At 46.6% G+C, this 12,847-nt stretch overlaps 1 protein-coding gene across 5 annotated transcripts in view; it reads right to left on the bottom strand.

The window, feature by feature from the left end:
* Nucleotides 1–12,847, bottom strand: part of LOC140399187 (ras-specific guanine nucleotide-releasing factor RalGPS1-like) — an 839,817-nt gene that overhangs the window by 632,687 nt on the left and 194,283 nt on the right. The window lies entirely within an intron of this gene.

Below are 12,847 nucleotides of genomic sequence, written 5' to 3'. Positions count from 1 at the left end.
ACTGTAGATTACTGCAATTACTAGAAGGGCCTTTACTGTGGATGAAAGGGGGGTCCATTTGGCAATGTTTTCGCACCAAGTGGGGGTTTCGGTGTCTGTCTTTATGTGTGGTGTAGTGTCCGGGCTGGGGGTGGCCTGTTGGGTGGTAGCGTTCGCGGCTGGTGAGAGGTTTGTAACGAACGCGTGTTGCGCGCGCAGTTGCAGAAGTCCAGCGATGATCCAAATGCATGTCAGCAGTCCTTGCTTCATCCTGTGTTTTCTGTTTTCGTTGTAATCCTGGGGGTGCAAGCATAGTATCTGTTATTATCTCCGGTTAATATCTCATTTTATTAGTCTTTCTCTCCTTACTCCAATTACCCGTTATGATTGTCACCATGTGTGACTCCCTCATTTTTGTTTTGAAATATCATTTTGGAGAGACAAGAAATGCAAATTTTCAAAGGACAGAGACTCTCGCAGCTTGTGGTTGATGCGGGCAGTGGGCGGACAATTTCTCCGACCAGTCTTTTCTTCAATCACAACCATGGGAGGTCGAGGCTTATCTTAACCAGCCGAATTTCAGGGCGGTTGGTTTTGTAGAGTTTCGTCCCAGGGTTCAGAGGTAGTTCGCATGTAGCAGCGTGTATAGCAACCAATCGTGTCATGTGTAAATAGCAGGTGAGGAGCGACAAGGGGTTCGCGGAAGGTAAAGGAAAGAAGGGGTGAGCGTACAGAACGTGGCAAAATGCATTCTTTATACCACAGCCAAAGGGAGAGAAGAGAAGGTGAAACTAAGGCCTGCCAAAGACAGTGCAGAGTGTAGAGAACCATTCCAGAGTGTATGAAGTGATGGGAACATGAGGTGCGTGTGGGCCGCTGCAGGAGACGAATGGGTGGAATCCCCGGGTAGGGTGGGGGTTAGTGCCGTTACTCCACTACACAAGCTTAACTGACCTGATGCATTTGAGGTCCTCAGGTAGGGTGGGGATCAGTGCCGTTACTCCATACCTGGGTGACCTGAGTGGTCGGTAAGAGTTTGTAGTCATGTGGAAACTTGTCAGAAAGGCTGGGAGAATGGTGATCTGTTTTCTGACAAACCTGTGCCTTTAACTGCCATGGGGCATCGTACCCTCTAATCAGAAGAGTAATTGTGTGTCGAGCGACTTGAATTAAAATCATGTAGTAGAAAAAAGGAAAAGGCGGGCAGGCTCCATCAGAACTTGGACACCTTAATACTTAGGCGGTGTCTCTTTCTCATCATCTGAACACCTCAGGGTTCTGTACCAAAGAGTGTTGTAAATGCATTACCGAAACGAGAGTCAGTATCTGAATCATCACCATCTTCCGGTTGCCAGACTTGCGTCTGCCGTTTCTGTGCCATGGCTGCATGGGCCGTTGGATAATCTGAATCGTCATGCCTTACTAGTCTGCAAGAGTTGTTGCAGTGCCAAATATAGTGAGACATAGGGGCGGTGGGAGTGGAGGGCAAGTTACTGTGGTTGGGCGGTGGCTGTGGCGGTGTCTGGGGGAGGGCAAATAGGGGGTCATAGATATCTAAGTCCTGGTTCCAGGGGCTGGGGTGACTTGGGGCAGAGAGATTGCGCCAGTGTTCAGGGATAGTAATCAAATCCGGGAGCCTCTCGCTGTCGTCGGAGTCAAGTTCAAGGTGAAAGTCTGTGCCTGTGGGCGGAGACAAGTTCCAGTCTGTGGGTGTAGACAAGGGATAAATGCCGGCATGGCTGGGGGAGGGTTGGCGTAGGGGTCGGACTAGGTTGTCGATGGGCGGGGCGGAATCGTCTCCTATTTCCAGAGAGATGTGGTGGGAGTGGCTACATTGGGATCCGTAGACTTTGAGTTGGTTGATGTGGAACCAACCAGTTTTACCGTTGGGGTATGTTATCTTGTACACTGTCAGAAATGGAGTAGGGTCCTGCAAATTTGGGGGAAGAGGAAAGAGCTGGGGTTGTAAAGTGAAACGATTACTTGCTCACCGACTGTGTACTCTATGGAGTGGACGGTTTTGTTCAAGCAGGCTTTACTCTACTTATTTCTAGCACCTAATCGGACAGCTGCAGCGAGTTGTGCTGCTTTAATGTTGTCTGTAACCTGTTGGACTGCTTTTTCGTGGGTGAGACAGCTACTGTGGGGCTTGCCAAATCGAGGCCGAATAAATATTCAATACCCTTCATGGGCCGTCCACTCATCAGAGTGTGGCGGGTGAAACCTGTGGAACTGGAAACGGTGTTCCGAATAAACATGAGGGCGAATGGGAGGACCGTGTCCCACATGGTATTGTTCTGTTGCACCATCTTCCTAATGGTCACTTTTGGAGTTAGATTCATTTTCTCGACAATGCCACTGGATTGGGGGTGATATGCTACATGGAATTTCTGCCTGATCCCAAAAATTGTTAAAACATTTTGCATGACTCTGCCGGTGAAGTGGGAACCTTGGTCTGACTCAATGCTGCGGGGGAGACCCCAGCGTGTGAATATCTGTTGGGTCAAAATCTTAGCGGTGGCCTTTGCTGTGTTTGTCCGTGAGGGAAATGCTTCTACCCATTTAGTAAAGGTGTCGATTACAACCAGCACGTACTTGAAACCATTTCTGCAAGGGGGAAGGGGGCCAATGTAATCGAGTTGCAAATTTGTCCAAGGGCCATTCACAGGTCGGGTGTGACGTAATTGTCCTTTCTTTGAGTAACGTTCAGGATTGTTCTGTGCACAGATAAGGCAATTCTCGACATAATGGGTTACATCGCTTTTTAAATCGGACCACCAACACAAAGGTCTTAAATGGGCAATGGTATTGTCTATCCCCTGATGCCTGTGTCCATCATGAAATTGGTAAATGAGCTGGTTTCAGTCCTAGGTGTGGACCACATAAATTCCGTTTTTTAAAACTATGCCGTCCTGTACAGTCAGTGAGTCCTTCCATTTATCATAGGGGGCTGGGAAGTTGCCGTCTAAAACCTGTTTGAGGGTATAGTCTGCTTTTTGGGCTTGGCATAGATCCTCAATATTGGTCTGGGAAATCTGGACTGAGTGTATCGGTTCGCTTTCGGGTGGCTGCCAGAAGTGACCGTGGTGTGATCCTGCTTTGGCTAAGGCATCTGCCTTTACATTACCGTGTGGGGACGAGTGATGATGTCTTCTTACTCTAATAATACCGTATGTGCGATATGAGGCCGTCTTGAGAATGTGTTTTAACAACGGGGCAGAGGGTAGGGATTTTCCATCGGCTGAAACAAAACCTCGAACTTCCCACAGGGGCAGGAATTCTGTTAAGCTGTTGCACACATACAGCTGTCCGAGTATATGTCTGCGGGGGTTGGAAAAGAGTTGGGGTGCTGAATTCCAGAGGCTATGGCAGTGAGTTCTGCTACTTGTGAACCTAGGTGGCTGAGTAATTTCAAAGAGACTCTTCTCGTGGGCGTCCCGGCACGTCTTCCACGTAAATTCCACAACCAGTAATTATAACTCCATTTTCGATTGTGGAGGAACTGTCTACATACATTTTTAAGGCAACCCGTGTCTTGGGAATTCTGTGTCTTACTGTCTGCTCGTGGGTGCAGTGACTTTGGGATAAAGGATCATGTGTGATGTTGGGCTGCTATGATCTGGCACTCATGTGGGGTCCCTGCATATTGGAGATTGTTGGCCAGAAATGTGTGGGCCTTGGTGCGTTTTACCGTAATGTCCCTGCCTTGTAACAGTAGTGTCCAGCGAGCTGCTCTGATTTGGCTGACTGAACCGTCCTTTAATCTACCATCTAGTAATAGTTACGTGGGGGTGTGCTCGGTCAAGATAGTGACTGGGTTAAGGCCTGTGGTGTACGCAAAGTACTGTACTGCCCAAAACACTGCAAGCAAGTGCCGTTCACAGGCTGAGAATCCTTGCTCGACGGGGTCTAATACTCTTGAGGCATAGGCTACAGGTCCTAAGTGATCGTGTTGTTCTTGCAGGAATACAGCTGATAGGGTTCAGTCGGTGGTTGCTACTTCTATGGCATAGGGCAAGTCTGGGTCTGGAACTTTTAAAGCGGGAGGCTGTGCCTAGGGCGCGTTTTAAATCATCAATGGCGTCTGTGTGCTGCGGAAGCCATTCCCATGGGGCGTTCTTTTTAAGGAGCTCTGAAAGTGGGGCTGCTTTGGTGGCAAAACCATCTATATAATTTCTGCAATATCCTACCAAACCTAGGAATGACCGGAGTGCAGTGACATTTTGGGGCAGGGGCAATTTAACGATGGACTTGATCCATTTTTGCTCAATTTCTCTCTTCCCGTGGGTGATGATGGTGCCTAAATAAAGAACGGTTTCCTTTAAAATCTGGGCCTTTTTGGGGTTGACCTTGCAATCGATGGATTGCAGTAGGCCTAGTAATTCAGATAAGAGCTCTATGTGTCCTCTTTTGTGTCTGTTTGCAAGAGCAGATAGTCCACATATTGTATAAGGCATTTGGGTCGGGAAAATTTAGAAAGTCCGTTGGCCAATTGTCAGTGGAAAATGGAGGGGGAGTTATGGAATCCTTGTGGGAGGCATGTCCACGTGTACTGTTGCCCTTGAAAAGTAAACGCGAACTTATACTGGCAGACCTCGTCTAACGGGATGGACCAAAAGCCATTGCTGATGTCCAGCACTGTGAAATATTTTGCCTGTACTCCCTGTTTGAGCATGGTCTCAGCACTCGTGGCAACAGTGGGGGCTGCTAAAGGGGTTACCTTATTACGTTCTCAGTAGTCGATCGTTAGTCGCCATGAACCATCGGGCTTCTTTACGGGCCAAATTGGGGCATTATTTGTGGACGCTACGGATCGAATAACTCCTTGGTCTAACAAACTGTTAATAAGCTTTGAAATCTCACCCTTGGCTTGCTGTGGGAAACCGTATTGCTTTTGTGGCTTTGGATCAGGACCTGAAATCTTTACTGTACCTGGGATCTTCCCACAATCGTGTTTGTGTTGTGCGAAGGAAGCTTTGTGTTTTATGAGGACCTCTCTAATCGTCTGGTCTGCACTAATTATTTGCAGATTAAACCAATAGTCCCCTACTGAGCAAACTTTGTTTTCATAATCCCCTACTGTGAGCGTAGCGGGAGCCCTAGCTGTTTTGGTCATTCGCCATACACATTTGTTTACTGGGTCAAACGAAACGTTATGGGAGCTCATAAAATCAATGCACTAAATGTGCTCTGCTGTTTGGGGTAAGTCAACTAAATCGACGGGGTGCCTGGTGCTAATGTTCCCTATCTGAATGGCTATTGGAGCTGTGATATATCCTTGCTGTATGTGGCCGGTGAATCCACTCAGGGTGATGGTGTCTGTGGTGGGCCATTTGACCTGTTGAAACATGGTGGAGGAGTTCAAAGTGGTGCGTTATCCTCCTGTGTCCCAAAGGAAATCGACTGTATGTCACCGGACTGCCGGTAACTACTGGTCTGCCTGATTTGTCCCAGCGTATGTCACAGACCCAAGTTGGGGAGTCCGAACACCGTCAATCTAGAGAATTAAACGCTAAGTCATCTGAACGGATGCTAACATTATGCATGGGCCTAACATTGTTCCTTGGTAGGGGGGTTTGGTTGTTGGTATCGGTGCTGGTTCGGGGGGGTTTTGTCGGCAATCGCGGGCGTAATGGCCTGTGTAGCCACAATTGTAACAACCTCGTGGTGCCTGTGCTCTGGGATGCTGTCCCTCGTGTCTACCCTTGTTTATCCATGCTGGGTCCTGGCTAGTCCTAACTGGGTGCATGTTTGCTTCTATATCGTCCTGATCTGTCTGTCGGTGTAGGGTTTGTTCCCATACTCTGGATACTCGTTTCAATATCCAAACTTCATTATGTGTGTGGTCTGCGGGGTCGTAGTTTACACAAGCCTTTTGTCCTGTGTCTGTGGCAAGCGAGACTAAGGTGCGGGACCATTTAGTGGTGTCCTTCCCATTATGTGTGCGTGGTTTAAATCCCCAAATACTGCCTTAAAATGTATCCAGATGCTCTCCCTTCTTTTGCCTGCGGTGATTTAAACCCTCGACTGGATCTCCTTTGTTATACCCGATGGCATCTAATATGGCTGTTTTCATTTCCTGTAGGGTTCCTCCTGCTACATTTTGGGGTTCGAGCAAATCTGATCTTACGGACTGGCTAAGGCTCATAACTATTAGCTTTACTTCCTCTCTCTCGTCTCGGCCGAACATAACCTTTTGTTGGCGCACCTCCTCAAAGAAGCTGTGCGGATCTGCGGTGGGCTGGAATGGAATAATTTTCGTGCAAGCCTCGCTTAATTAGGTAATGGATAGTGGGGTGGTGTAAACGATATCAGGCTCCTCCTGATCCGATGACCTGCGTTCTGTGGTAACCGGATTCATGGGGGTCGAATTGTGAGTGGAGGTGTGGGCTGCCTGTGCAGTCGCTGCTGCGGGTGCTTTTCTTTTTGGGGCTTGGGGGACTCAATTTTGATTTCCCGTGTCCTCTACGTATCTTTGGGCACTTTAGTTTAATTTTTGCCAATCGGGAGCATCTTCCTCATCTAAATCCTGCCCGAAAGTGTACCTGAAGACATTCTGTACTGAGAGTAGCGACTGTAACTTTTCTATCTTCTGTCGGAATTTAGCATGGTTAATGGTACTCTGCCTCTGTTCCTTAGTGGAGTTGTGGAGCGCTCTCAAAGCTGCTTTTAAATCAGCGCATTTGCTGGTTAGCTGGGCGACCTGTTGTTCTGTTTCTTCTCTTACCAGGATTGCATGCTGTGTATCTTGGTAGGCTTTATCATGCTGGGTCTGGAAGCTACTAAGGTGAACTAAACACGATTGATGTGCACGTTTTACATCGACCATTTCCTTATCCTTAGCTGCTAACTGTTCCCGGAGTTGCTCAATTATCTTCTCGCTTTCGTTACGGTTTCCCTCGTTCTTTTCTTCCTTCTCAATTAACTGCCTGCGGAGCGTCTTCACGACCTCCTCTGTGCCTCGCAACTGTGCTAAACAGGACACTATTGCCATCGGCTTTCTGACTTTCCCTACATTTTTCTTGTGGACCTCGCTTAGGTTCTCCCACCAATTCTGTCCCATCTTTCCTGGACCAGACTCATCATTAGCACAAAGATTCGACCAAAGGGGCCATCCTTTCCCCTTTAAGTATTTCCTTAACTCTTCCTCCCATATGGGGCATTGCTCTACTCTGTTGGTCGCTGCGACCTCGGGTTCCTGTGGATTCATCAATCTTTCCATTGCTTTAGTGGCCATTACTTCTCTTATCTCTTGGTCTACTTTTAATATCTCTTTTTCTACTTTTAATTTGGGACAGGGGAATAAGGCGGCGATTTGAAGAGCGGGTATGGTTTAAGCTATTTTCCGCTTCACAATCTCTCGATAGTTGTACACAATTCTAACGAGTTTATCTTACTCGTCCCGTTAGGAACGCATGCGGGTTAGTACACACTTCCGAAAGTCGGTTATTTGATCGATATGGGACTTGCACTTGTGGTTTTTCTCTTTCTCGCAATTGGATTCAAAGTTTGCGGGTTCTCTCGGAGTGACAAGGTCACTTCTAATCAAATCATAGATCATAGAATTTACAGTGCAGAAGGAGGCCATTCGGCCCATCGAGTCTGCACCAGCTCTTGGAAAGAGCACCCTACCCAAGGTCAACACCCCCACCCTATCCCCATAACCCAGTAACCCCACCCAACACTAAGGGCAATTTTGGACATTAAGGGCAGTTTATCATGGCCGATCCACCTAACCTGCACATCTTTGGACTGTGGGAGGAAACCGGAGCACCCGGAGGAAACCCACGCACACACGGGGAGGATGTGCAGACTCCACACAGACAGTGACCCAAGCCGGAATCGAACCTGGGACCCTGGAGCTGTGAAGCAATTGTGCTGTCCACAATGCTACCGTGCTGCCTGTCAGAGTTCGCCAATAATGTTGCCTGTTTCGATCCCAACAACGTCGCCAATACTGTTGCTAATATTAATGATGTTGGTGAACCACAAGCCTTCCCTTATATCGATCAAATGACCACACAACCAGTTAGTTAGTTCAAAAGATGGTTTATTTACATACACAAGAGTCACCTCGACATGCAAACACAATATCTATTACGAGTTAAACTACACCTATCAGCTACAATAACCTATATGTAACTTCAGGGCGACCGGCACTGTGCAAATGGATAAGTCCTTTACCTGGATTTCACTTGGCTGGTTCGAAGAAAGTGGCTCTGTCTCTGCTGGGCTCATCCGCCAGGTAGCGATCGTTGGTCTTGAACTTGGCTGGCTGTTCCTGCTACAGTTGGGCTGGCACAGGCCGGATTCAAAAGAGACAGAACACTGGCTGTGCTCTCTTTTATCCCTCTGGGATTTCGTGCTCTTTGGGGCGGTCCTTAACCTTGGACCCAATAGTTCCACAGGGCTCTGATCACCGTCTTCGATTTCGGCCAATAAAGGGGCGGGTGCCTTGGTAGCTGAACAGGTCCTTAGTGGTCATTGACCTTGGCAGTTGGGCTTTCTGAGTAAGGGGAGTGGCACCGATCAGTCTGTGGCTGTACCGGTTTCTTGATTGGAGTTCTATTGTCCTGGGAAAATGGGCCATTGAAATGCAAACGGGCGGGAGTTTCGATCAGGCCTGGTTACCTGTGTTTCAGATACACATAGGCTCTGTATCTGTCTGAGTCCTGGGTTGGCCATAATTCCCATGGTCCTTTGCAGGTGGCCATCTTAGATGGCTACAATACTCACACACACAAGCTTGTTTCCCAATACATATTCAGAGCTCTCATTTTTCTCACCTTCTGAGTCCACTCTATCAAAGATGCGGAAATGCTGACACTGGACTGGGGTGGGCACAGTGAGAAGTCTCTCAACACCAGGTTAAGGTCCAACAGATTTGAAATCGCAAGCTTTCGGAGAGCAGCTCCTTCATCAGGTGCAGTGGAGGCTGTGATTGTGAAAGCCTGTGATGCCAAATAAACCTGTTGGGACTATAACCTGGTGTCGTGAGACTTCTTACTGTCCTCTATCAAAAGTACATATCGGAAAACATCCAATACATTCCATCCCATCCCATCCCTCCCCACCACCTCTCAAGATTCCACCATGAGACCATAATTCTTGGGATGAATCTGGAAATTCCTGCTCTGTGCTGTCACAAGAGTGCACAGGCAGCAACTCAGCACTTGATATTGATAAATATTCTAATACACTCGTGCTCACTCATATAATTAGAAGCTCAATTTGAACCATTAGATGTCAACAGTTTAAATAATACATTGCTTATGGTAAAATATTCTCTGCACGGTCAGTGAAAGTCAGTCTTGCATTTGGCTCCAATGGACTGGGGATTATTAAAATGCTACAAGAGGTGGCATGGGGGGGGGGGGGGGGGGGTGGATGGTGGCATGGTGGGGGGGGGGGGTCCCAATGGAAGTGAGCAATGAGCAAAGGAAAATTGAATTCTAATTCAAAAGAAAGACTGCAAATGGTATTCGCTGTGGAAATGAGGATTTGTTGGCGAATACTTTCAAGGACAAGATTACGTTTACTTTAGTGATGGAAAGGGATAGGTATATACCGCAGGGCAAGAGTTCTATCTGGGGGAAAGGCAATTATGATGCGATGAGGCAAGACTTAGGATGCATCGGATGGAGAGGAAAACTGCAGGGGATGGGCACAATGGAAATGTGGAGCTTGTTCAAGGAACAGCTACTACGTGTCCTTGATAAGTATGTACCTGTCAGGCAGGGAGGAAGTGGTTTACTAAAGCAGTCAAAACATTTGTCAAGAGGAAGAAGGAGGCTAATGTAAAGATGAGACATGAAGATTCAGTTAGCTAGGAAGGACCTAAAGAGAGAGCTAAGAAGAGCCAGGAGGGGACATGAGAAGTCTTTGGCAGGTAGGATCAAGGATAACCCTAAAGCTTTCTATAGCTATGTCAGGAATAAAAGAATGACTAGGGTAAGAGTAGGGCCAGTCAAGGACAGCAGTGGGAAGTTGTGCTTGGAGTCCGAGGAGATAGGAGAGGTGCTAAATGAATATTTTTCGTCAGTATTCACACAGGAAAAAGACAATTTTGTCGAGGAGAATACTGAGATTCAGGCTACTAGATAGAAGGGCTTGAGGTTCATAAGGAGGAGGTGTTAGCAATTCTGGAAAGAGTAAAAATAGATAAGTCCTATGGGCCGGATGGGATTTATCCTAGGATTCTCTGGGAAGCTAGGGAGGAGATTGCTGAGCCTTTGGCTTTGATCTTTAAGTCATCTTTGTCTACAGGAATAGTGTCAGAAGACTGGAGGATAGCAAATGTTGAAGAAGGGGAGTAGAGACAACCCTGGTAACTATAGACCAGTGAGCCTTACTTCTGTTGTGGGCAAAATCTTGGAAAGGTTTATAAGTGATAGGATGTATAATCATCTGGAAAGGAATAATTTGATTAGAGATAGTCAACACGGTTTTGTAAAGGGTAGGTTGTGCCTCACAAACCTTATTGAGTTCTTTGGGAAGGTGACCAAACAGGTGGATGAGGGTAAAGCAGTTGATGTGGTGTATATGGATTTCAGTAAAGCATTTGATAAGGTTCCCCACGGTAGGCTACTGCAGAAAATACAGAGGCATGGGATTCAGGGTGATTTTGCAGTTTGGATCAGAAATTGACTAGCTGGAAGAAGACAAAGGGTGGTGGTTGATGGGAAATGTTCAGACTGGAGTCCAGTTACTAGTGGTGTACCACAAGGATCTGTTTTGGGGCCACTGCTGTTTGTCATTTTTATAAATGACCTGGAGGAGGGCGTAGAAGGATGGGTGAGTAAATTTGCAGATGACACTAAAGTCAGTGGAGTTGTGGACAGTGCGGAAGGATGTTACAAGTTACAGAGGGATATAGATAAGCTGCAGCGCTGGGCTGAGAGGTGGCAAATGGAGTTTAATGCTGAAAAGTGTGAGGTGATTCATTTTGGAAGGAATAACAGGAAGACAGAGTACTGGGCTAATGGTATATTCTTGGCAGTGTGGATGAGCAGAGAGATCTCGGTGTCCATGTACATAGATCCCTGAAAGTTGCCACCCAGGTGGAGAGGGTTGTAAAAAAGACACACTGTGTGTTAGCTTGTATTGGTAGAGGGATTGAGTTTCGGAGCCATGAGGTCATGTTGCAGCTGTACAAAACTCTGGTCCGGCCGCATTTGGAGTATTGCGTGCAATTCTGGTTGCCGCATTATAGGAGGGATGTGGAAGCATTGGAAAGGGTGCAGAGGAGATTTACCAGAATGTTGCCTGGTATGGAGGGAAGATCTTATGAGGAAAGGCTGAGGGACTTGAGGCTGTTCTCGTTGGAGAGAAGAAGGTTAAGAGGTGACTTAATTGAGGCATACAAGATGATCAGAGGATTGGATAGGGTGGACAGTGAGAGCCTTTTTCCTCGGATGGTGATGTCTAGCACGAGGGGACATAGCTTTAAATTGAGGGGAGATAGATATAAGACAGATGTCAGAGGTAGGTTCTTTACTCAGAGAGTAGTAAGGGCGTGGAATGCCTTGCCTGCAACAGTAGTGGACTCGCCAACACTAAGGGCATTCAAATGGTCATTGGATAGACATATGGACGATAAGGGAATAGTGTAGATGGGCTTTAGAGTGGTTTCACAGGTTGGCGCAACATTGAAGGCCGAAGGGCCTGTACTGCGCTGTAATATTCTATGTTCTATAAAGGTCAACAGAAAGCTTTTTGTGATCATTTGAAATTTGGCATTCTTGCACTTGTCCTGATAGGTGAAAACAAAGAGCTTCGACAACATCTCTTTCTTTTCAGCAATATAGAAATCTAAGGAGGTTATACTGCAATGACGAAGGCTGGAAAGGTGGCTCATGCGAAAAGGGAAAGAATGTGGACAGGGATAAAAAGGAACCAGACATGCAGTAAGAACATAACTGGAATGTCGCTTTTGAAATGCACAGAGGGCACAGCTAGGGCATCTGCAGCTTGCGCAGATGCTTGAAATTCAGCAGCTACAGAGCAGAAACTGGATGATGATGCACGAACGGAGTGAAAGTGAAGTGACAGAGAGATTGGGAATAATGTAGAAAAGTGTAAAGAGTGATCTGCAAAATGGTTGCTATGGCGAAAAAAAATAAAAATGGAGGGATGAATTTAAGAAGCCAAGAATTGTACGTTGGCCTTCGTTACAAGAGGATTGGAGTTCAGAAGTAGGGATGCATTACTGCAGCTATACAGAGCCTTGGTGAGACCACACCTGACGATTTTGTCTCCCTACCCAAGAAAGGATATACTTGCCTCGGGGAGTGCACTGAGAGTCCACTCGGCTAATACCTGGGTTGGCAGGACTCTCGTATGAGGACAGATTGATCTGACTGGGCCTGTACTCACTTCGAGTTTACAAGGATGAGAGGAGATCCAATTGAAATGTATAAAATTCTAGACTGGTGTTCGGAAAACAAAGATAATTTTAAGGGATTTATATTTGTATAAGTAAGCATTATAAACAATGTATAGTTTTCATTGGGTTTAATTTGATAATTCTGTGCCTGGAAGAGTAAAACCTATAGTTAGATTCATGCTGGAGAAAGATGTTTGACGAAGGAGTTGGGTTTCAATTCAATTATAGCACAAACTTGGATCGTAACACTTGACGGGAAAATATCTTTCCTGATTGCGGAATTTAGAACCAGAAGGACACAGTCTCAGGCTATGGGGTAGAACATTTAGGACTGACATGATGAAAAAATGATTCACTCAAAAGTGTAGAAGGCTGTGGAGGCCAAGTCACTGTATATTTCAAGATTGAGATCGATAACGTTTTAGATTTTAATGGCAACAAGGATTATTGGGGAGAAAGCTGGCACATGGTATTGAGGTAGAC

The sequence above is a fragment of the Scyliorhinus torazame genome, chromosome 22, assembly GCF_047496885.1.
Source record: "Scyliorhinus torazame isolate Kashiwa2021f chromosome 22, sScyTor2.1, whole genome shotgun sequence".
Taxonomy (NCBI): domain Eukaryota; kingdom Metazoa; phylum Chordata; class Chondrichthyes; order Carcharhiniformes; family Scyliorhinidae; genus Scyliorhinus; species Scyliorhinus torazame.
Note: the sequence above shows the minus strand (reverse complement) of the source record. Positions and strands in the feature narration are given on the sequence as shown.